The sequence below is a fragment of the Calypte anna genome, chromosome 4A (assembly GCF_003957555.1).
Source record: "Calypte anna isolate BGI_N300 chromosome 4A, bCalAnn1_v1.p, whole genome shotgun sequence".
NCBI classification, from domain to species: domain Eukaryota; kingdom Metazoa; phylum Chordata; class Aves; order Apodiformes; family Trochilidae; genus Calypte; species Calypte anna.
This window is the reverse complement of record NC_044248.1, coordinates 37958127-37983511: the sequence shown is the minus strand read 5'-3', so window position 1 is coordinate 37983511 and position 25385 is coordinate 37958127. Positions and strand designations below refer to the sequence as shown.

At 42.9% G+C, this 25385-nt stretch overlaps 1 protein-coding gene across 2 annotated transcripts in view; it reads right to left on the bottom strand.

Moving 5' to 3' along the window:
* Positions 1-22902, bottom strand: part of BMPR1B (bone morphogenetic protein receptor type 1B) — a 231346-nt gene extending 208444 nt beyond the window's left edge. The window contains exon 1 of one of the 2 annotated variants that reach the window (XM_030450219.1): positions 22840-22902. The gene's annotated coding sequence lies outside the window, so the exon portion shown is untranslated. The remainder of the gene's footprint in view (positions 1-22839) is intronic. The other variant, XM_030450218.1, reaches the window with a different exon arrangement.
* Between the last annotated feature and the right edge of the window lie 2483 nt (positions 22903-25385).

Genomic DNA, 25385 nt, shown 5'->3' with positions numbered 1-25385 from the left:
AACTTTCAACCCAAAGACAAATAACCTATCAACATTAATCCAGGAGGAAGAAATAACTACCATGGAGTCACTCTCCTTAAGGAAACAGAAAGGGCATTAGGACCAGGGTAGCCATGGTAAGAAAGGGACTGCAATCCCAGAAAGAGATGTTTCTACTCCTCATGAATATTCAGAAGAGAAGAAAACAAGGTAAATATCAAAACAAAGTTTGACTCCTCACTGTAACTACAAAAGCATCCTTTGTGGAAGGGGGAGGTGGGGGAGGGAAGAGGGGAGAAGGAAAGTGTGTCTGCTTTTGGCTGTTCCCAAGGGCATCTTTGTAATACCTTGGCTCTTAAATGGGCACTGGCCAGTGGTAAAAAACCTCAATATTGGTCTGGACTGGAAAGAGAGAATGCCCTGCCCCCATGCCAGGAGCCCTTCATCCCAGCCAAGCAAATGTGACACACAGATGACATCTGATGAAAGCCTCAGGTAGCTGTTGACTTCTCCCCAGTTTGGAAACTTTTCTGCACCTGAACATTGTATCAGGAACAGCGTGGCCAGCAGGTCCAGGGAAGGGATTCTGCCCCTGTACTCAGCACTGGTGAGGCTACACCTCAAGTACTGTGTCCAGTTCTGGGCCCCCCAGTTTAGGAAGGAGATCGAGGTCCTGGAGCAGGTCCAAAGGAGGGCGACTGGGCTCGTGAAGGGACTCGAGCACAGATCCTATGAGGTGAGGCTGAGGGAGCTGGGGATGTTCAGCCTGGAGAAGAGGAGGCTCAGGGGAGACCTCATCACTCTCTACAACTCCCTGAAAGGAGGTTGGAGCCAGGGGGGGGTTGGTCTCTTTTCCCAGGTAACTCTCAGCAAGACAAGAGGGCACGGTCTCAAGTTGTGCCAGGGGAGGTTTAGGTTGGATATTAGAATTTCCTTACAGAGAGGGTGATCAGACATTGGAATGGGCTGCCCAGTGGATTCTCCGTCCCTGGAGATATTTAAAAAGAGACTGGATGTGGCACTCAGTGCCATGGGCTGGGAACCACAGCGGTAGTGGATCAAGGGTTGGACTTGATGATCTCTGAGGTCCCTTCCAACCCAGCCAGTTCTGTGATTCAATGACTGCCAAGGCAGAGGACAACTACTAACCTCTCATTCAGTCCATTTGCCAAGCACCATCAGCCACACTGAGCCATCACCTCCCCCCAGAGTTTTCCACTAAACAGCCCCTCCGACTGTCATTCCTACATTGCTCCTCACAGCCCTGGGGGATAAACACAAACTTTGGCCAGGAATGGGAACAAACCTCACTCCACAACAGCTGTTTGAAGTGTCAAGAGTGTAAAAAGGGCATTACAGTCAGTATAAGCCACCCACAGTGACCACCAGGCCTAAGGGAATGCCAAGGCTGAGATACCATTTCCAGATACAAAAAGATGTAAACGTGCAATGTGCTTGGAGAGCACAGGTAATGAAGCAAAAAATCAGATTAAAAGCATTTTAGTGTCTGAAGAAGCTGAAGAGCCATTCTGATGCTCACAGGTGGACCAAAAAGTTTTGGAACAATTTGGCCTTTGTACAAACTGACAGGAAAACAAGTAAATTCTGATCAGTCACATTCATCACTCCTGATATTGAAAAGCATCAACAACAAATAACTCAACATTGCTAGACTTTAGCAGATAAACAGATGTCAAAGAAAGAAAAGAAAAAAAAAAGGAGGAGGGAAGGGGGAGAAGGGGGGAGAAGGGGGGAGAAGGGGGAGAAGGGGGGAGAAGGGGGGGAGAAGGGGGGAGAAGGGGCGAGAAGGGGGGAGAAGGGGGAGAAGGGGGGAGAAGGGGGGAGAAGGGGGAGAAGGGGGAGAAGGGGGGAGAAGGGGGGAGAAGGGGGGAGAAGGGGGAGAAGGGGGGGAGAAGGGGGGGAAGGGGGGGGCAGAAGGGGGGAGAAGGGGAGGAGGGGGGAAGGGGGGAGAAGGGGGGAGAAGGGGAGAAGGGGGGAGAAGGGGGAGAAGGGGGGAGAAGGGAAGGGGGAGAGGGGGGAGAAGGGGGGAGAGGGGGAGAAGGGGGGAGAAGGGGGGAGAAGGGGGGAGAAGGGGGAGAAGGGGGAGAAGGGGGAGAAGGGGGGGAGAAGGGGGGAGAAGGGGGGAGAAGGGGGGAGAAGGGGAGAAGGGGGAGAAGGGGGGAGAAGGGGGAGAAGGGGAGAAGGGGTTGAGGAAGGGGGAGAAGGGGGGAGAAGGAGAAGGGGAGAAGGGGGGAGAAGGGGGAGAAGGGGGAGAAGGGGGGAGAAGGGGGGAGAAGGGGGGAGAAGGGGGGAGAAGGGGGGAGAAGGGGGAGAAGGGGGAGAAGGGGGGAGAAGGGGGGAGAAGGGGGAGAAGGGGTGGAAGGGGGGAAAGGTGGTACTTGGAAGTATTTTACTTCACCTGTTTCTTGGTGTTATTAACACACAACCTAATGCAGTTTCTCAAACAATCCTTTAGAGTGCTAAATGCCCATAATAAGCACTTAATGAAAACAACAAAACAGTTGGCAACCAACAAAATGCTTGGGTTGGGGTTTCTTTGCATTAACAATTTGCAGTAGAAAAGAAACAGAAATTACATATGGTTTTCTTAAATGCTACTAAGTATCTTCATGAACATAGCATATATAGCACGTTGATCATGCCCTCAAAAAATAAATAAGACAACTAAGAAACCCTTTTCACCACCAGAAGAGGAGCTACAGTACTTTTGGGGGGGGAAAGTGTTATTGTACAGTAGCTCACATACACATAATAATTTTGAAACATGCTGACACACTGCATGCTATGCCAGACAAGTGGCTTGGCTATTGCCACATGCACTGAATGCTGGATTTGCTGAATGTAAACATATGTACCAGTGCTTCTATACCTTGAGATTGCAAGAAAATTGATGCTGAGAGTCCCAGCTGGCTGGATTAATTTTGTCTGCAGCCAAGCATAACACCACATGAGAGCCACACACTCTATCAAGGGAGAAATGCTAATTGGATCTAACAAAGGGCTCACTGCTTAGGCACACATGTTAGAAAAGAGTTTCCACATCACATAAACTGGGCTACTAAGACAAATTATATAAGGACGTTTCAGAGATCTGGAATACTGACACATTATATTACCATACATTGCCTCCAGGGATATCACTTTCAGGAAAGCATCTTTTAAGTACCAAATAATGCAGTTTCTCAGGTCATGGTGAATCAAGGCTGGATTCAGGAACCTTTACTAGAATTCACTTGTGCTTCAGGAAATGTGGTGGAAGATGCTTAACAGTGAAAATACAGAATGCTGGTATTTAAGCCTCACGATGATTCACTAGAAAGGAAAAAGCAATTTAAAAAATGGTGAAAAACAATCTAAAGAGCTTACAGCTCTAAGGAAAAGCAAACATTTGTGGGCACAGAAAAAAATAAAACTTGGCTCCCCAGTAATGCCATCTTTCTGCACTCCTCTCCATCTACCACATCTCTGTGACAGGGATCTCAAGTCTTCCTAACTAAATGAGTGCAACACCAGAATTACTTGTTGGGAGTACCATGCTACTAAAAAACCTTAAATAATAATCCCATCAACCTTTCTTCACCTCTAGCTGCTCATGCATCTCTCCCATTTCATCTCCAAGTGGAATAAACCTACTGGGGCATCCCCTTTGCTTCAGAAACACAGGAGGGAAAGTGGAGTGGGAGAATCCTCCCCCATCATTGCCTGGAATATTCAATATTATCACAGAAGTCTGTTTTGTTTTTTTTAGGAGTACTAGGGAAAATTCAGGGCTTATTAAACATGATTTAACATCGTGATATTGTGTAGCTCTACTGTAGTTAGTCTGTGTTTTACCTACAGTCATTTTAGTTATTTCCAGAAGTTGGGCAGAGCACTTTGCAAGGCAGACCCTACAGCTGAGAGTTGCACTGATGCAAACAGGTGGTGTGGCAAGTCAGGTATCTGGAAGTCTGTAACAGGAGAAAGTTTTTACATTATTTATTGCCATCATTTTTTTTAATTTGTTCTCAGCAGCATCTAGCCTAGGAACTCCCTTTATCTCAGCAAAGGTATTCCTGAGCCTGAGATGTGCTCCTGATTATGATGGGAGAAGGAGAACAAGAGTCAGACTGACCAGGAGGAGAAAAGTAGGTACTGTAAAACCAGGACACATTCTGCTGGGAAGACTCTCTCTACAGCCACCCTCCATGGGCAGGGGTCACTGCCCCACCACATAACACCAGTCCTGTGCTGCTAACCACTGGAATTTCAGTAATGTGGACATAAACACAGACAGACCAATTAACCTTGTTGGACAGGAGGGAAGGAAAAAAAAAAAAACCCAAAGAACATCATACCAGAAATATTCTGATTTGGCTCTGGACTGAGGACACCAGCCATTGAAAACAGTGAAAATCTTCATTATTCATTTCCTTGCCCTTGTCCACACTACCCCAGCAGCTGCTCAGCTCCCATTCCCTGTCCTGATGATGAAGAAACACACACTGATTTTGGCTGGGATGGAGTTAATTTCTACATAGCAGTTGGTATGGTGCTGTGTGTTGGATTTGTAATGAAAACACTGTTGATAAGCCAGAGATGTTTTAGTTATTGCTGTGTGTGTGCTTACACAGCTTCAAGGCCTTTTCTGCTTCTCACCCCACCAGTGAGGAGGCTGGGGGTGCACAAGAAGGGGAGGGACCTCAGCTGGGACAGCTGACCCAAGGGATATTCCTGACCTTATGATGTCAAACTCAGCAATCAAGCTGAGGGAAGGGGAAGGAAGGAAGTTTACAGCCGTGGTGTTGATCTTTCCAAGTATCTGTGAGGTGTGATTAAGCCCAGCTTTCCTGGAGATGGCTGAACACCTGCTGATGGGAAGCAGTGAGTGCATTCCTTGGTTTGCTTTGCTTTTTGCTTTACTCCCTTAACCTCAGCCCATGATGTCTGACTTTTGGTCTGCTGTTCTTCCAAGGTGCATCAGTGAGGGAGTGGCTGTGAGGGGTTGTACCACAAGGAAACCCCACTCCAGCCCTTCCCACTTGGTGCCTAAGGCTGCAGCTACATCTGCTAAGAAGCAAGAAGTCAAAACACCTGGGAAGAGTGACATTAGATTTGCCTGCCCTGGTTAAGATAACTTAGAAAAAGAAAAGCCAAGAGGGCATTTGATTGCTGCCTATCAGTAAATCAAAGGAGGGAAAGGAAGCCACAAATAGCAGAGAGGGAAAAGCAGTTTACAGGCTAAGGGCAAAGTCAAGCGTTGTGTAGGGATCAGCTCTGATGATGCTCAGGTTGGAAATGAAAACGAAGTTGCCCAGAGCCCCACAGCTGAAGCATCAGGAAACACCACACAGGAGAAACAGCAAGCAGACATTCAGCCTTTACACATTTGCTACTTGTACAAAAGGGAATGTATAATAATAGATGAAAAGGTAGAGAACTGGAAAGTGACCCAGAAGTCTTGCTGATCTGCTGCCAGGAAAGACTGAAACAGAAACCCAGAGCACATGGAGTTTCTCGAGGTAGCTTCTGGTGGAGCAATAAGCTTCTAACTTGGATTTCTCAAGGAAAGAAGCTTATTTTGATGTTGGAAGCCCTATACCTTATGGAAGGCATAGCTTAGCCTCAGCATCTCAATTCCTAAATAATAGTAATAATAAAGAAAAATAAAACGAGGAAAAGGACCCTGGTCTGTCCTAAAATGAGGCTAGGACAAACAGAACTGTCTTCAGGAAGGACCATTTGCCACCACTGACAAGAGAGAGACACCAGAAAATGAGCCTCAGTTACCCATGCAATGACAAAGAAGGCAACCAAGCTGCCTGAGCCATACACAGGTTTGCCTGTTAGAATGGGCCACTAGATAACCTATTAAGATAATAAACAAGGAATACACCAGCAGTTAAGGTGTGAAAGTCTAAAACCTCACTATTACACTTAACATCCTGCCTTCAAGTGAATTACAAGCTCTATTTCTTTAAACTTCAGAGGAGTACTAATTCCCAAATTCATGGGTGAACCACACTAATTGTTCAGGTTTCTCTCCTCTGTGGCCCTAAAGCAAGAAGACTTCATTTTGATTTTATCCAAATATTCTTCATCATTGTTCTCAAACCAGCCTGTGACTCACCTGTGCCCCCAAGCCTGTGGCTGCTTTCACCTGGAATTTGGGGGGGTTGTGATGCTGAGTGAGCCAAGGGCACCTCAGCAATGTTACAGACACAGTGCTAAGACTTTTCTAGAAACCTGGTGAGTGGGAGCTGAATTATTTCATCTAGGGGTTTCTTGTTTTGCTTTGAAACAGGAGGTTCAGACAAAGACTTTCATGGGCTTTGTGGAGATGGAGTTAAAAGGGCGGGAAGGTTTTGGCTTGCCAAATGAAATTATAGTCCTATTAAAAAACCAGCAACTAATGAGAGCCCAATGACATAACATAAACATCCTACTTTCCTTCAGTAGATTAAAGGCAGTTCATAAATGAACTCTGAAAAATGGCACAAAAATCAAGATACACCTCCACCCCCATGCACGTTTAAAACCTAATTTTAAACTTTTCCACTGGTGATTTTTTTTTTAATAGACAAAAACCCTTTAGAAAGGATTATAGAGAAAGGTAATATAAATATCTGTGCATTTTCGAAAGAAATAAGTGAGCTAGCTCAGGGCAACATGGAAGCACTCAAACCAGCACCAACATTTATCAAAAACTCTGCTCATTTCTGCCTTTGATATTATTTTTCCTGCAAGTCCATGTAAACTTTGAAGTCCCACACAAGCTCTTGAAAGAAACAGAGTCTAACCAGCTGCTAAGTATGATTCCCCAGCTAGTGATTTCCATGTATATTATATAGAAAGCATGAAAGAAAATAGCTTAAGCAAATGTAAAATGCCAGTGGTGAAACTCTTTGAAATTTATCCTAGATAAAAGCATCTGCAGTCTGAGCACTTGTAGCCCATATTCCAGCAAAATGAAGTGTCCAGCAGAACAGCTGCAGTCCACTGAAAAAGCCAATGTTTGAAATATGATTTGCTCTGGATATGCTCAAGTTGTATGAGACACACTTTCACATCCACAATAAACCTCTTGGAACAGCCAGTCCATCAGACAATCTATCATTTTTTGAAGCTTTCAAAAACCAGAGGAAAGAAAATGGAATAAAAAGGGTGTTATCAAGGAGAAGGGAAAGCTGCAAGACAACATGCCCAAAATGACACAACAACAAAACTTCTTTGCACACGTGGGATGTCCTTGATACACAGCTACAACTAAAGGTTGTACCTTTAACCTCTTCTCCACAGACCCATCCAGGCAATTCCACACAAAATGTGCTGACAGTCCCCACAGGCAGCCTGTGCCCTCACGGCTGAGCAAGCATCCCTGCCTGCACCCACCCTGAGCAACAGGAGGTTCCTGTTATTTGCCAAAATCCTGCTTACTGTCCTGAAACAGCCAGTGACAGGGATCCAGCACCTGACAGCAAATTAAATGCAACTTCTGCTCTGAAACCATGCACTCTGTGCCAACCTTGAAGTCATGTATTTAACAGGCATTAACCTACAGACACAGAAAGGGACCACATGCTCCTTGCAAAAGTGTTTTGCTTGTGGAAAAATCACTTAAGAGACACTAGAGAGCAGATAAGGTCTTGCACATATGCAGCAGCATTTAATTAAAGTGACCAGTTGTAAATGCAACATGAAAACATAGAGGGATTGATATATAAAAACAAAACTAAAAAAAGAGTATGACTAGGTTACTACATTCAAGGTAGAAGCTTGATGAACACAGCAGAAAAGCAATTTATCAAAATGGAAAATATTGCTAATGGAATCACTCTGGTTTACACATCTGACTTACATCCCTGCTCTTCAGACTGTTTTTAAACACTCATCCTGAACCATGTCCTAGGGGATACATGAAAAATTTGGTCAATATTGCTCTTCAAGTCAAGCATGAAAATTAATAAGATTAAGGTCCAAAGTAAATGTTATTTTCACAGCTAACAAATTACAAAATTAGAGGATAACCAGTGAAAAGGAAGATGATTTTTAAAGTGTGCTTTTTTGCAGCTAAATCAGTAGACTTCAATACAGCTCAAACTGAATTCCATGGAGAGGAAGTAAATGTCCTTCTAGGTGAGTTTTGTACACAGCCTCTACCTTTAAATGCTGGAACACAGTCAGAAAGTCTGATGGCCACCAAGAAGCACCAGCCTATCACTTGACATTATGGAAGTTCAAAAAACTTGGAGAGTTCAGAGTAAGAACAAAAAGCTGCTCAAGGGCTGAAAAAGTGGACTTAGAAAGGGAGATTAATGGTTGACTACATACCAGATTGAATAAAATTTATATTAAGGTGTCTTCAAACAATCAAAAGTACCTCAAAAAAAGAATTTCAGCATGCAAAGCCAGTAAATGCTATAGAGAACAGAAAATGGGTCTTTTTAAAGAAACACAGGCTTGTTCCCCAAAATTGCTTCTTGAAAGCAGACAGAGGAGGGAGTGCTTCCCATACACCAGCACTAGGTGATGTTTCTTTGGAGTGTGAGAGTTCAGACATCTCCACCTCTATCTCATCAGTGGGTTAAGGATATTGCAAAGGAAAAAAAAAAAAAAAAAAAGAAAGTGGAAGAGAATTTTCTAAAAACAAAAGTGGACATCTGTAGAATAATAAAGTGAAGTGTCTTTTCCACCTGCAGGAAAGTGTGAGAAGGCAAGAAACTGCACTCCAAGAATTTCTGGGTCATAAACAGACTCTGGAATTCAGACTCTAAGTTATGTTGAGTTTTAGAATAGGAAAATACAGAGCACTTCACCCATAGTTACAGTACTAACATACATCCTAACTACAGAAAAAAAACCTTTTTGCAATGCTGCTTCTATTGTGATTAATTTCCATAGCTGATAAAAGAACTGTAACTGGGAAAAGCTGATTAAGGGAAAATAAGGAAAGCAAATGAGAGTGCATGCACTTGAGGTCTGTAAAAATAAACAAGTGAGTCTGTGTAATTTCTGTATTTTCAGGCTTTTTAGTCAAGTGGAATAGGACACTGGAAAATTCACCATCATCTTCAAATACCTGACAGTAGCAGAGAGAGGAATTTGATTACATCCATAAAGATGAAGTCAGACTTTCTTTCCATCAGCAGTTTTTCAGATTCCTGAATAGTTAAGGATCCTTGTTTCCCATGAGTTTAAAGTGGTATATTCACCACCACTTGAGTCTCTCAGTGTATTTTTTGGATAAAAACATATTTTATAAGTCTGTTAAGAAACAATGACCTTCCAGTTTGTGATGTCATTTGCCTCTCTTGGCAAGGTCATTTTGAACTGAAAAAATCATCTGTTGCTTTCATTTCAGACTTTTCATGTCATCTATCACCATTTTTTCCATGTTACTTATGAGCACAGCATCTGAAACTCCATCACATCAAGTACCTTTCTACAGCTGATCACAAAGGCCACCTTCCAACCAACTGCTGCAGGGTCAGGTTCAAGGATTAGACCTTAAATCTGAATAAACAAGTTTAGCCAACTAGCAACTAAACTGCCAGTTCTGCTATATTTTCAATGAAAAGTTAATTTGTCAGTCTCTCCCAGCGCCCATCACCCTCAAATCCACCTTCACCAAGTGATAGTCAGATGGCAACACACCTCAAGCTTTCTTGTAAGGACTCTAAAAGTCAAAAAGAAATTCCAATGAGTCAAGCAGACATTTACCTAGACACATTTGATAGGTAAAGTGAAAAGCTGTTTGGTAAAGTTCTCTCTAAATCATTTTTTTAAGCAAACTATGTAAACACACACTCTATACCATAGCCTGCTTTCCTAAAATCATACACCTTACAATCCTCATCACTGCCATTTAACATCTCTTCTTCCCTCTGGTGAGTGATGAACCACCCAGCCCACATAAACTGTATTTATCAGAAGAAAATATCCCAAAGACTGAACTACCATGAAATTCAGTGCAGTGGAAATAAAACCAGAGTTCTCACATTCTAAACGCAGGACTGCATTACGAGTTTCAAAATCATGTCTTTTGCTCCACATTTCTCAGCCTGATGATGAGGATTTAGGGAACTATAACACAGGAAGAGGTATAATTTCTGCCAGATAAGTTCAACCAAATTACCTGGATAAACCTTTCTCACAGACATGAAACTGCCTGAGAAGTATCAATTTTATTTGTGCATTATTATTCCTTTTATGTATATACTCATGGCAATTTTAGCTGAAGTTTTTTGAGAGATCTTATGCAATTACACAATGTAAAAGAGATGTCACACATCAGCAGTCTCCTGATGACATCTATGAATACAGTTTAGTGCTGCATCTTGTTTTATTTCCATAAATACTGGAAATGTCCATCAGATACCATATCGTGGTTATAGAAACCTAACCCCATTTCAACCAACGTCCAATTAAGCATGACCTCTGAGGTCCCTTCCAACCCAGCCAATTCTATGATTCTATGATTATGTTGGGGTTAGTACAAGTATGGAAGGTCAGAGATACTACACTTGAATTCCATGTGTGGAAGGACAAAGATATTACACTTGAATTCCATGATTCCCTCAACTTACCTAGAAGACCCAGCTGAGCTGCACAAGGTAGTTGATCGTCTACTACACCCAAACATTGCATTTACTAACCTGCCATTCCCACTGTCTGACTGGGAATTCTCAGTTTGGACTGGGGAAGAACATGAACACATCAAAAGAGGACAAACAGCAATCCTTAAAAACTTCAGGATTAAAAATGTCATTGGAACTGGGATCCCTCTGGGGATCTCCTGAGCGCTGATGCCTCTCTGCCCACAAGACTCAAGTAACACCAAAAAACCCAGTTGTAAGTTAAGCTGACTGATGCAGATCAGTAGTTATCTAGCCTTCAAAAAGGCCAAGCAACACAAAGCTTTATTGGAAAACTCTGAGGAGAAAATGGGAATATTCAGTGAGTAAAAAACATGATTAATCACATTAGTCAGTCAGTTGGTCACCTGGACTCTGTAGATGCTGACAATCACCTACAGAAAGCACACAAGTTTCAAGAAGCACCATTTTAAGAGCAAACCTTCCTCAAATAAATGTTATGACCAGATATTTAAAAGAAATATGAACTCTTGTCAGATATAAATAAAAGGTAGGGCTTGAAAAAAATCCGAATATTCAAGGCAGACAGAAATTTATTGAGAACCTCCAAAAGCAAAGAGCTCAATATGGGTTTTATTCTCATTAGTGTGAGGCCCTATTTGCTGGAGAATTCCAACAGAAGATGGACCCCCATGAAAAAATAAGACTACAACTTTAAAGATTAAGCAGGGAGTAAAACCCATGGAAACCATCTCAGGGAGGGCTTATACTTACTATAGTAACATTAGTGATGGAATTCTATGGCTCAAAGAACTAATAAAGTTTATATGGGCACAGTTCACAGGCTTTGCAAATGCCAGGCCATCAGGAAGCCTCAAAGTAGCCTCAAAATCTGCATTAATTAGAAAAAAAAAAACTCAGTAAGGGCTCTGAGATGCAACTGAGGATCTAGCCCAAGCATTACCTTAAAAAGCAGGTCAAAAGGAAGTGCAGGTGCTTCAAAATCTTGATTAGAAAAGGAAAATGACTGAGACAAAGCCCAGGTGACCATTCCCTGTGCCACAGAGGATTGCCACCATTTCATACTACCTGAGGACTGCTACAAATACAGGATGCTCCTCTATGCTTCTCATGAAGAAGCAGAAAGAATTCACACCCCAAGGAGTGCCATCCTTAGTTCTGCCATGCAGCTAACTCCTACCATGAAACTGCCAAGCAGGACATTTGGAAGCATTCCCCACAATGATAACCTATTTAGTCAGGAACAGCAAAAGGAGAACAGGTACCAATGGATGTTTCACCACCAGGGTTACATTTGCCACCTGGCCACATCCTCACACGATGCTCCCAGCAAAACCACTGCTGGCGCTGGGCTTGGCAAAAGGACCCTTGCACATGAGCTGCCATGTAGTCTGGTCATCTCCTTGATCCAGATGCTCTTATAACCACGACTCTGGAGAATAAAGCAGAGTAGACTCACCATCCCTCAGTGATGGAGAGATGCAGCACTAATGCCACAAAGTTTCTTGGAACTTCTGAAATCTGTATCAGTGAGCATCAGTGCACCCAAGAGCACAGAACTAAGCAAGCCACAAAACTGAAATATCATTTTAACTGAGTGTGCAAAAGAATATTCTGTTGTTTGACATATGCTCCTAGTTTCTTTTATGCACCTTACAGTATACCTGTCAATTGGGGCACTTGTAAACAGGATTGCATTATTTGTATATGGTAGATTTAAGCAGGAATTCAAGTTATATTTACCACTGCATCCAAAGCTTCTTGATTAACAATATGTAAAACAGCTTCTATAAACAAGCATCCATCTTCTGACTGGAGAGGAGTATCATTAAATGCTATCATTACTGCCACTAAGCTAATACTCAACAAAAAATTTTCATACTTCAGAGAAATAGCCTCTGAACAATAAAAGCAGCTGAAAATGTTGATGCTGGCTTATTTAGCAACAGGCACAGCAGTTGGCTGCTTTTGTTCAGGCAGGAATAATCTGGAAAGAGAGGGAACTCAGAGGGAGAGGGCAGGACAGAGAGATTGGTGGCTGAAAGAAAAGTGAAACAGTGTGGGAAGAAAGAGAAGGAAAGTCCCTTCAATGGCAATACCATTTCCATTGGCCACGGAAATAGCAAAACATCTTCAGCCAATTCATTATTTCATTCATTAAATTGACAGCCCGTTCATTTTATTTTTTTCCTAGTGAATTAAGCTGTCATTTGAAACACCTGTTACAAGATATCCTAGCTATACTTCAACAAAATAATTTAAAAACCTATTTTGGAAGGTATTTGTATTTTATTATTTCTTTCAAGTGAGATAAATTGATTTCACTCTGAGAACTAATGTAACAAATCACAGCAAAATACTGAACCCAAATATATAAATATTTTAAAAAGCCTCTCATTTGACAATTTTCTTTTTAAGAGTTTAATGGAAGAAACATCACAAATGATTGTATTTAAATGTGGACTACTCTATTTTAAAAGTGGATGCAACTGCCAACATTGTAGCATGAAACTCTTCTTGAAGAAAACTATGCTTACACCCTCCACATTACACACATCCATAGCAATAAAAACCTTTTAACTTTATCCTGTCAGCTGCCATTACATAAATTACATAACTAGAGAAGGAACAGTCTTTTTAAGGATGGTAGTATGATGTTTAGATGCATAAACAACTGTTTGTCTTGTTAAAAATCTAAATCTTGACCTGAATAGATTAACAAAATGTAAAGGGTTCTCAAGAGCATAAACTCATCCTTGTTCTCCAGTTGCACAAACGTTCAGGAGGCTTCCACAGCTAACCTGTTTTATTTAATAAATAAAAAAAAAAAGGAGTCAAGGAGGGAGGTGGCAAAACCAGCACTCATTAACCTCCTTGCCCAGCCATACATTCTGTCAAAGCCATACTTTATACTTTTGTCCATATCTGTGGACAAAAAAAATACATAAAAGGATGAGCAGGACATCCTAAGTTTACAGCCACCAACTCAGTTCCTTTGAAAGGGGCTCAGAGGATTTAAGAGCACATGTGAAAGGGCTGACTACCCCAGCACACCCCAAAAGCCTCCAGCATCATTCTTGCTTTCCGGAGCAATAGGAAAATGCTGTGCCCCTAGCCAAAAGCTGTGTGTGGGCTGAAAAGCTGTAGGGAAAAAAAACACCAAAAAACACCAAAACAAAAAAAAACCCCACCCAACACCAGGCAGCAAATCCTGAGCTGGATGACTTCACATATGCATCCCTTCAGACCATTTCCTTCCTCATTCAGTGAAGATTATCACATAGATCTCTCCATGCCATATGCTTGGCAGTGCCTCACAGTGGGATAAAAATCACCCTAATTACCCTCCCTCAGATCCAGTCCCTTTCAAGAATACAGCACCTGGGTCTGATGCTTCGACTTGGAGACTTTGGGAGAAATAAGGAAGACTCAAAAAAGTTGAAACCTTTTTTGAAACATCAAAAAAGGTTGTTCAGTGCAGAAAGTAGCTCACAACTGCTGACATTTATTATTCATTCACAACCACCTCTACTTACAGATTGCAAGCAGTTTAAAGTTGCTGGCAACTATTCTGTAATCAGTTCCAGTCCCCACAAAAAAAAAAAAAAAAAAAAAAAATAGCCAATGATCAGTTCATTCCAGCATATAGAGAGAGTAGGTAGCTGGATTAACATCTATCAGTAAATAAAAAAATAACCTGTAATTTAGCATGTGTTTTCTCTGGACAGATCATCACCTGAATGGCCTTAAAATCTGAATTCAAACTTCAGTCCACAAGCAAAATAAGAAAGGTAACTTTGATTTTTAAACATGCTGAATACTCACACTGCTCAGGGAAGTTTAACAAGCACCAGGGATCCATATGCATGCTTTGAAATCAAGCCAACAAATCAGAAATGAACAGCCAGCAGACACTTACGTAGAATTATCTGTGTTTGCCACTGCTCCCTGGGACAATTATGGCATTTAGAGGGCAGATTATCTGGACTAAGTTGCCAGTTTAAGCAAGATTTTGCTATTTCAACCTGTATTTGTTAAAATGGAATAACCTGTGCAGATAAGGATGCGTGCTGTTCATTATGTGGTGTCTACAGCATAGCTGCAGACCAGGTTAAAAAGTCAACACCAGAGTCTGGAATGAAAACAGGAATTGCTGTGCACATCTTTCAAGGATTTTATTATAATCCTTTCCAGTGTTCACTGTGATCTCTAACCATTAATAGAACATGTAAACAGCTGCTGCCTGAAGTAACCTGTCCCTTCTGTCCTTGGCCAGTGGTAGAAGTAGTAAAAGTCCTGACTTTCCTCTGCAAACCTCCCTGTGCTTTTTGTCCCTATCACAGAATCATAGAATTGGCTGGGTTGGAAGGGAACTCAGAGATCATCAAGTCCAACCCTTGAACCACCGTTGCGGTTCCCAGCCCATGGCACTGAGTGCCACATCCAGTCTCTTTTTAAACATCTCCAGACACGGAGAATCCACTACTTCCCTGGGCAGCCCATTCCAATGCCTGATCACCCTCTCCGTAAAGAAATTCTTTCTAATATCCAACCTAAACCTCCCCTGGCACAACTTGAGACTGTGCCCTCTTGTCTTGCTGAGAGTTGCCTGGGAAAAGAGACCAACCCGCCCCTGGCTCCAACCTCCTTTCAGGGAGTTGTAGAGAGTGATGAGGTCTCCCCTGAGCCTCCTCTTCTCCAGGCTGAACACCCCCAGCTCCCTCAGCCCTTCCTCACAGGACTTGTGCTGGATCCCTTCACAGCCTCCTTGCCCTCCTTTGGACCTGCTCCAGCACCTCGATCTCCTTCCTGAACTGAGGGGCCCAGAACTGGACACAGGACTCAATGTGGCCTCACCAGGGCTGAGTACAGGGGCAGAATCCCTTCCCTGGACCTGCTGGCCACGCTCTTCCTGATACAGGCCAGGATGCCATTGGCCTTCTTGGCCACCTGGGCACACTGCTGGCTCATGTTCAGCTTCCTGTCAATCCAGACTCCCAGATCCCTATGGCTGAGCCAACACTTTCCTTCAGCTGTACCCCCAGAAAGCTCCTAGGATTTGTCCAAATGTATTGAAGCTGCATTTGTTCACTCCAGTAGTACCTTGCACACCAAAACCAAAGGAAGTAACTTCACAGGACCTGTGTGGTCACACTGATTGGATCCTCTCCACCCTGCCTCATGGGTACTGCCCCTCACCATTTTCAATTTCAAACTCTACATAATCTTTAGAATATTAGTTGCACACCAGGAAAAAAAAAAAAAAAGCAAAACCTTCCCATCTCTAGTCTTTGACATCTGTGAGGTACCACCTGAGAGTACTGCTTACAACAGGAATCACAGGGAAAAGAAATTAATTTCTGAGAAAGATAGCATCTTCCACAGTTTGTTTCCATGCTAGCTTGCTAAGCCAAGACCCACTTCACAGGAGGATTGCCTCATTTTGCTTGAGGACAGTGAGTGAGGTTATCTCACCTCCCAGCTGGAGAAGAGACAAAACAAGGATGATGCCTTTGCACTGATGCAGACCAGGCACACTCCCACCACCTGCTTGGCATGCTGAGGACCCTACTTTCCAGCAAGAAAAATAAAAAGAAGAGCTAGGCACAGCACCTCCTCCTACAATTACCAAATCAACAGCCCACTTAGGTCCTTTAATTTTATGGCAAAGCACTTGTAAAAGCTTCATTTAGCCTTCAAATCAGTCATTTATCCTTAGAATATCCTTTGATCCTTTTGGTCAAACTATTTACAGTTTGCTTGTCACCTTGAGCCAAGTTGAGTACTTAAATATGACAAAAAAAAATATCATAAAGATATTCCAATACATGTAAGACAACTCTTGCTTTTATGCACAAGTTCCACCAACTTCCAAGATTCAGCATCAATAAATAAACTTAAAATTAATTAGCTTCAAGTTAAAACTGTACATATCCTCCACTTCAAATACAAATTTGCCCACTGCTCCAACAGCTGTCAAAAAAACCCAAAAAACCTAAAAAAACTGTTCTTTGCATAAAATCTAAGTATGCATCTACGTGATGCCATAGCTGCTCACCTACTGCTGGCAAGTGTAACTTACGTGTTCTATGTAAATAGAATTAGCCCCTAGATAAAAGCCTAGAATTTAGCATCCATTTCCAACTAATGCCAAAATCCTAGAGGAGAATGGGTTTGCTCTTTAGCTGTAGTAAAGCAATTATATCTGTGTCAAGGTAAAATTGAAAAAGGAGATAAATATCTGTGGGAAGAATGTTTCCTGCCATAAGCAGCTTCACATGACAGTGATGGGTGTCCCATGAAAACCCCCAAATTAGGTGATCTGTAGCTTGAACACAGAAATTACACTGGCAATCTTTACTCAAACAATTTCTTACCATCTCCCAAGCAGAAATTATAGTAGCATTTGAAACCCTAAACACAGTACAGGTGCAGTGCTCCACATTCACAGTAGTTGCAAGGGGCTGAACATGGAAACTCTGAATGTCTGCCTGCAATGCTTGTGAATAAAACAAGAAGACCACATGTTAATATTTGTAAAGATGAAAGTGCAAAGCAGTCTGTGAGTAACCCAAGTCTAATCCTGCCCAATTTCACTCTTGACCCAGGGCCTCAAAACACTTCACAAGGGGTACTTGTGTCTGCACTCCTCTGGAGAGAAACACAGATACAGCAATGTTAGCAAATAATCCTGTAGCATCTCCATGAAGCAACAGGACTCTGCTCAGCTCATAGGGTTTCTCTTCTTCAAGTCTCCAAGAAGGACAAGACCCTACAAGACTTGCCTGTCAGAACAAAGAAGTCTATGATGCTTGCAAACACTTAATTTTATTTCTGCAGGCTACAAAAGTCTTGCTATATTCATTTTTACAAACTCTGCCCGAAGAGAAATTCTCTGTGAGGAAAAAAAAAAAAAAAAAGTTCATCCAACTTCAGCAGTAAATGCAAATAGCTAATTAACCTTATCTACATTACACTGTCCTGACCTTGCAACACATCTGGCACAGAAGCAAGAATCTGTTTGCTCTATCCAAATCTTCTCATGTATGTAGAGAACCTACAAGCAGCAGGCTCTGAAGCAAATCAGACCAGCAAACATTCAGCCTGCAAATATCTGTACCCTCTGCACTGTATTCTATATGCACACTGTAATTTCTTCCTCACTTCTGCCAGGGAGAAGAGAAATTAGCAGATACATGAAGAAAACTATATCCAACTACCTAGTTACGAAGCAAACTGTGTTTATGGACTTAAGAGATAAAAACAAATGAGCCAAACTCTGTTCAAATGCACATCTATCAATCCAAAACAAAACTATTTTTTCACCAACTATGGTTTTTTTTTTTCCCTTTATAAAATAAATGAGTCCAGTACACATGCATATATATGTCCAGTATACATTTCCCCTCCTCATAGTCTTTTTCAAATCACAGAATCCCAGAATGGTTTGGGTTGGAAAAGACAATAAAGATCACTTAGTTCTAAGACCCTGCCATGAGCAGGGACACCTCCCACTACACCAGGTTCCTCAAAACCCCATCCAACCAGCCCTGAACACTTCCAGGGAGGGAGCAGCCTATGCCAGCATCTCACCACCCTCATACTAAAGAATTTTTTCCTAATATCCCCCCCCCATCTTCCCTGGCTATTGGAAGACCACTATAAGGTCCCCCCAGAACTTTCTCTTCTCCAGACTGAACAATCCCAACTTTCTTACCCTGCCTCCACAGGTTATTCTTCCTTGGCCAAAACTGGTAAGAATAAAGGAAAGTTGGGCAAAAGGTCAGATATTACCAAAATGGAAATATTCACTGGAATGGCTCTTTCTACAAAGGTAGGTAATTGCAAAGGTAAAGTCTCATTTGATTGTTAATTGACCTGGGTGTTTTTAATTAAGAAGTGGGGAAATTAACCTGGAGCTAATTATAGTCTTGATTCCATAAACCTGCAAGTGCATAATTTTATTCAAATCAGTGCTCCTCAATAAAATTATGCATGAGCAAATGCATTCGTAGCTCCAGGGAATAAGTCTTGAATAAATTAGACCTTTAAAAACTTTTCTTTTAAGTGGCTGCTTTTTCAATATTTCTCATATAAAATCCATTTTATATTTTAGGTGTGAAATTTTTCAAAACACCAAACAATATGTGCTTTTGTTTCAGAAAAAACAGAAATACGTGTTGTGAAATAAGTAGTTTTAAAGAAAGTACATTTTAATTATGTGCCTTTATTCATCCTGGCCCGTGACATAGTGATGTCAAAGTACAGAGCTTTTAAGAAATGTATTTTGACTTCAGTAATGAATTTCTTTTCAGCGTGGAACAAAATTGCAGGGAAAGAAAGTTCCTAAGATCTAGGTATATAAAAGAGCATCCCTCTGGAACATTTAAGGGAGGAACCCATGCCCTCAGGAACACTCTTCCCATACTCACATCACTACCACAGCCTCTTCATTACATTCAGTAGTTTGTGCCCATTTTCTCAAGCTCTGCAGACCTGCAAGCCACTACAGATGACTCCATATACCAGCTACACAGAGCTCAAAATCATACCACGACTTCCCTGCTGGCCCTTGCACCATCAGATGGGGACTTGCTTTACACCCAGACTCAAACAGAAAATCAGCCTGTCAGCCTGCTTTCCCAAGGAAATGTTTAGAGCTGCTTATCTGCAGATAAAAATGTCTGCCAGACTCTTCTTTATTAAGTTTTGAGCCTATTGGCCAATTATAACCAAATCTGCCATAAGTTTGGAGGCCTAAGAGATACTCACTCTGACAAGTGGCTGGAGCAAGGACTTAAGACTCAGCTCACAGGGACTCCCACCCGGAGACCAGAAATGACATTTCCTTGGGTTTTTGCTTCTTATCAAAACCCTGCAGCATATTCTGTGGGAATTAAAGGTATTGCTTGTGTACCAGAGACACCCAGACACTCACACCTCCCTGGGTGTGCTGCCTGTATAACCAGGCACACCTGGGTCTGCACACACAGCACGGGGTGAACCAACCCTAAAGAATAATTGATCACATAGGAATTTCTTTACAGCTTGATGAGGTGTTGACGTTTTAAGCAGGGAAAAGTAAACCCAGTCATGTAACGCATGAAAACCTGGTATAATATAATCAAACGCCACTTTATAAAAAGTATTTTAGTTACCTCAAAACCATTTCCTTACTAGAAAAAGTCCAGCCCTTGTAGAAGCTGAAATAGATAAATCTTTCCTCCTTTCATGAGCTGCTGGAAAGAACAAGGTTGTTGATACTATGATGATGCATAGATATCATTAAAATGTTACAATTTGTAGACTTTTTTTAAAAGCTTATCATATAACTCGCTACATTTTTCCTGCCTCAACCAGATACAAAACTGCAAGAGCAAAGTGCAAATCAGAAGCATGGCAGATCTGAAAAGTGACTGGAGGAGAAACCAGTTTGACACATGCAACCCTTAGCCCAAACTGCAGCATTTTCTTATCAGTTTCCTCCAAATTTTGCCTGTCGGTGGCAACATCATCAGTTCCTTCAAGACAATTTAAAAACAGGAGCTCACATCTTCTGAAAAACAAAAATCCAAGTGGTAATAAGTCTAGAGATATATTTTATAGCCTGTTTTATGGGTTACCACCAACAGATTCAATTAATGTGTTTGTGTTCAAGATTTGCAGTATTTACTGAATAATGACCTAGAGCATTTTGGCATGTGCAAGTCAAACCCTACATCTATAAATCCTCACCAACTTCTTGAGTAATGACAACCAAGCTAACCATGCTGCTTTATATGCTATTCTACCCTTGCAGCTACCCAAAGATCAGTAGAGAAATTACCTGTCACGAGTTTTTGGGGAGCCTTTTCTGTTTTATCCCATATCCTAACACTGTGAAGTACTAGGAATGGCTGTTGTTAGCAGCAGTGTTTAGGCTGGATCCAGACACCCCCTTCACACCCCCCCAGCACACTGCAAGTGAGCAGTGGTTAAGAAACAGAGTAGTTCATAAAACAATCATCTAAAAAAAAGTCTTAATTGTTGAGAGTAGTAACACATCATTTCCCACCTGAGCATCAGGCTTCCTCTCATTGTTTTCTTGCACCTGGCAACAGATATTATGTCTTATGTATTGAAGCTCTTGTTTTCTAGGAAACAATACCCAGAGAAGAATGACAGAAAGAGGCAAGAAAGATGAGATGCTGGGAACAGCCTTTGTGAATCTGTCAGTTTACATCATTACCAACCAAAGCTCTTTACAAGAGAGTTTCAAGACCTGAGGGCTTGATTCTGCCAAGTGATGAATGCTTTGGCCTCAGCACAGCAAAGACTCCAGCATATGCATCACTTTAATTAACCACACCAGTGCACCAATTAAAATGGACCTACTCATAGCTTTAAAACTGAGCATTTACTTAAGTGTACTTGAAGCCAGAGCATTCTGACCCACAGAAAGGACTACGAGGTCAGGGTTTACACACACACAAATACAGATAGGTGTAGACAAAACTACACCAAAAGCCTGAGGTTCTTTTTTTTTTTTTTTCCCTGATTGCACAAGTGTCAATCAAGAGCAGCTCAGCTGAAGCCAAGCAGGGTAGTAGGTTGTGGGAAGACAGTCAAGGCCCTTAGGTTGTATTTACTGAGATGGATTCTTTATTTTGAAATAACTGCAAAACTATTTCATAACAATGCAAAATTTCAACACATGAACCAGAAAATCTACTTACAAGCAGATTAGGAGTTCATCACATCACTCTAATAGTAATATGCTGCTTTGGGGGGGTTTTTTTGTTTGTTTGTTTTTTAAGCCTCTGAAAGAAATCCATTCCCAGGAAAAGAAAGCAAGAATAAATGGTGCCAATAAGCTACTCCCTGGTTGTCAGACAGAGGCGATTTGTCCTGTAGGCAATCACATGGTAACCACTTTGTCACATTACACTGCTCCCATGAGTTATTCCCAGAGACTGTCACTTCTAACATCCTAACTTTAACGTGTTTGTGTTCTAAAGTATCCATTCCCAGAAAATAACGATTTCCCTTATATTCAGGTAAACTTGGAGCAGAAGAGAGCATGTCAGCCCTGAAAGACAGAGTGAAGAACCACTGGAAGTTTATAAAAGCATGAATGGGACAGAAAAAAACAGGCATCAAGTCTACACCACCTAAGCAAGACATGGGTGCTACAGAACAAAGGTTCAAAATAAAAAGGGTGTGGTGTTTGACAAAGAGTAAAGTTAAAGCTACGATATTCCTCTCCACAGGAGGCTACAGATTCTAAGAGTTTACACAGGCTCAAGGGAAAACCAGAGTAGTTTGTAAGAGGGGAAAATCAGCGAGGACACTGCCTCTCCGTTAGGAAGCATCCAAGCTGCAAGTGATTGCATGCCGAGAGAGCCTTCTGGAGCATTATCCTTACACGCCTGCCTTATTTTTACACCCCCCCCCCCCCCCCTCACCACCGGCACTTTTTGCTCTGTCAGACTCAGGACGCTAGGAAGACCTCTGGTTTAACCCACGGGAGCCTCCTAAATAGCAATGCCTTCCGTGACTTGCACACATCAGGTTCTTAAAATCAAGCAGCCGAATGCAACGCTTTGGGGAAAAAAAAAAAAAGGTCACCAAAAATCACACCACCGAGTGCTGCGATCCGACGGGGAAATCAGAGTTCAGGTCAGTCCACCACAAGCACCCAAACCCATCGGTTAACAAAGATTCCGAGAGTCCCATCACTTTCAGTTACAAAACAAGACGCTACCTGGACAAACCAGCATTTTGAGATATAAAAAGCACTTTTCGGGAGCACTGCAGATTAATCACCACTCTCCGGCAGGCAAAGTAACGAGGTCGTTATCAAGGCGCAGCGTGTGCCCGGAGAGAAAAGGTGGTCCCAAGAGTTCCTGCCAGACTCCCAGCTGGGGACAGCCACAAACTCCGCCGTAGCTTCTTGCTCTTCCCCAAGTTGGGAGCAGCTTGAAGCAAATCCTGGACACCGTGCACAGGGCGGGACGGGACTGCAGAGCTCCCCAGCCGGGGGAAGCAAAGCCCCAGCTTTGGGTTGGAAGGCTCGGGGGAGCTTTCGGGGCTCTCCACTGCCTGAGGCGGGCACAAAACCGGGGCAACCCGAGTGCCCACCCGCGATGCGGGCCCCTCACCGCAGCTCTCCGGGACATCCCTCTCCGCCCCGGCCGCCCCACCACCAATCCCCCCTCCACTCCGCCGCAGCATCCCCGCTCCCCCTCCGTCCCCGCGTCCTTACCGGCTGCGGAGGCTGGGGGGCTCGGCGGGGCTGCCCTCCCTCTCCCGCAACCCTTTTTTCCCGCTCCGGCTCGTGGCCTCTGCACTTGGGTTTGGGCTGGTTTGGGGTTTTCTTCCCCTCCTCTCGCCCTCTCCAGCTCCCACTAGTGATCGCACCGGACCCGGCCCAGCCAGCCGAGGATCAGACGACCTCCTCCTCCTCCTCCCACCCCCCCGCAGGAGGCCGCCGCGCAGCTGCCACCTCTCCGGCCCCCGCCGCCACCGGAGGGGACCCTCGCTCACCCTCCAGGGACTGGGTTTAGCGGGCCGGCGATCCAGAGCCATCAATCACCAACCAAGGGAACCGGCGGCCGCCACCGCCTCCTCCCACACAGCCCCGGCCGAACCCTCCTTCTTTCCCCCCCCCCCCCCGTCCTGCGCTTGGCTGTCGGGACGGGGAGATTTAAGAGAAGCGAGGCAATTTACTGCCGGGATTAAATTAACAACCGAGATAAAACGGACAGCGTGGGAACCGCCGATTGAAAAATGAAGGGCCGATTCGTCCTATAGCTTTTATAGCATCAGCAGGAATAATTTATGGCAAAGTTGAGGCTGCCCCAGGGCCCCGATGTGGATGCTCTTGCTGTAACCTGCACCGCATCACCCAGGCAGTCCCACAGAGTCCCAGGCTATTTTACAGACTCAGCCCGGGGTTTTCAATCTCAGCATTATTTTTATTACTGCTTCCCTCTTTTCTCTCACTGATTAAAGAAAATAACAGATCAGCAGTTCTGGTTATCATCCTAAGAAGACCATGAGCACACTTAAGTCCACTACAGCACGTGTTAAAATTTGTGACTTCCAAAAAAAAGGTATTTTAAAATGAGAATGTTTGAGATATGACTACATTAACCTTTTTCTAGTGCACTTTCAAGCAGCTGTGAAGCACCATCAGTGCACAGGCTGTAAGCAGTAAGCCAGAAAACACATCCCAAGAGCATGCCTAAGGTGCTTTGGGGCCAAGAGCCATCCTGTGCACAAGGAGAAGCCACAGCCAGTTCAAACGCCTTGGTCCTCAGCACCATCTGCTTCAGGTGGCAAATCTACCAAGACACACTCACTGGTGACACAGACACATTCCCCTAGCCTCATATAATTTCAATTCCTCACCCACAAGAGGAATTAATACACTCCTTCACTTTCCAAGGGGATTGATGTTACTTTCACATACACAGAAGCTCGTCTGCCCCTCTTTAGCTCAATACATTTAATTTCCAGAGTATTCCATTGATTTTTGGGGGCAGATACATGGAGGAGAATGCAAACTGGCTCCAAAGAGCAGTTTCTTCCACTGCATCTCTCTGTTCTTAGGCCCAAACTCTCCAACACTGAAGAAACAGTTGGGTTTTTTGTTTGGTGGTAGGGTTTGTTTTGGTTTTTTACTTTACAAGTGCACTTGTATATATTGTCTATTGTGAGGCTAAGGTTTCCCTCTCAGCAGATACTTCACTTTTTAATTGGTTTCCCTCCTGCAGACAAATAAGAGAAGATAAACAGAAGTATTGGCTCTCCTAGCAAACAGCTGAATACTACACCATGCTGCAGTGGCAAGAGAAACCTGAAAAACAGAGAACTCAAGGAGGGGAAAAAACCCCACAACTCCTTCAGGAAGTAATAAAGAGAGGGATGAAAAGAAAGAGAAGACAAAAGTAAGTAGATAGGGAACAAAAGGAAGGTGTAACAAAATTTAAAAGTGCCATAAAGTGAAACAGTTGGCAATGAGAAAAGCAGCACTGTGAACCTTTGATTCACATGGCTGAATCGAGAGACTACAAAGTGTGACTGCCTTTGAAGAAAAATAATATCTTCTGACTATGTGAGAATCAAGGATTTGTGCTATAGTGCTCTAATGCCAGTGAGCATCCCAAAAGGGATGACTTGTTTACCAGCTCCCTTGAAAACATGGAGCACATCTTTGGAAATGCAAACCCTTCCAAGCTGCAATGAATCACCAGCCACAGAAATTACGTACTCCTGGACTAAGCTCTCATGAAAACATGATAGTTTAACCTTCCCTCCACAACCTCCAGATAACCTTTTCTAGATGGATCACTTCAGCCACCATTCTTTCACACCTAATTATATCAGGCCCAATTATAACATGTGAACCAAAGTACTGAGCTCCCAGTGATGATGATGCTGAAAAGCTGCAGTCTCCTGAAAAAACAGATTGTTTGAGATTGTTGAGTAATTGTCTAAATCTTCTGTCATTGCTAAGGTAAACAGATGAAACCACAAAAATGTTCAAGCCTCCTGGCAAAGTTTTCAGCATGCTTTCACCTTCCCAACCTCAAAGTGTTGAGTGCTGCACTACTCCCCTGTACTTCCTTCAGCTCCTATTTGTTGTCAGTGGAAGGGAATCCCCCTTAAACACATGCAAATAAACTAGCCTGTGGAAAAAACAAATACTGTGTGATCTCTTCACCTTTAGTTGAGACAAAAAAACGTAATCCTTTCTGTTCTAGAAGCAAAAGCTCCCTATCTCCTTCCAAAAGAGTAGTTTTCTCT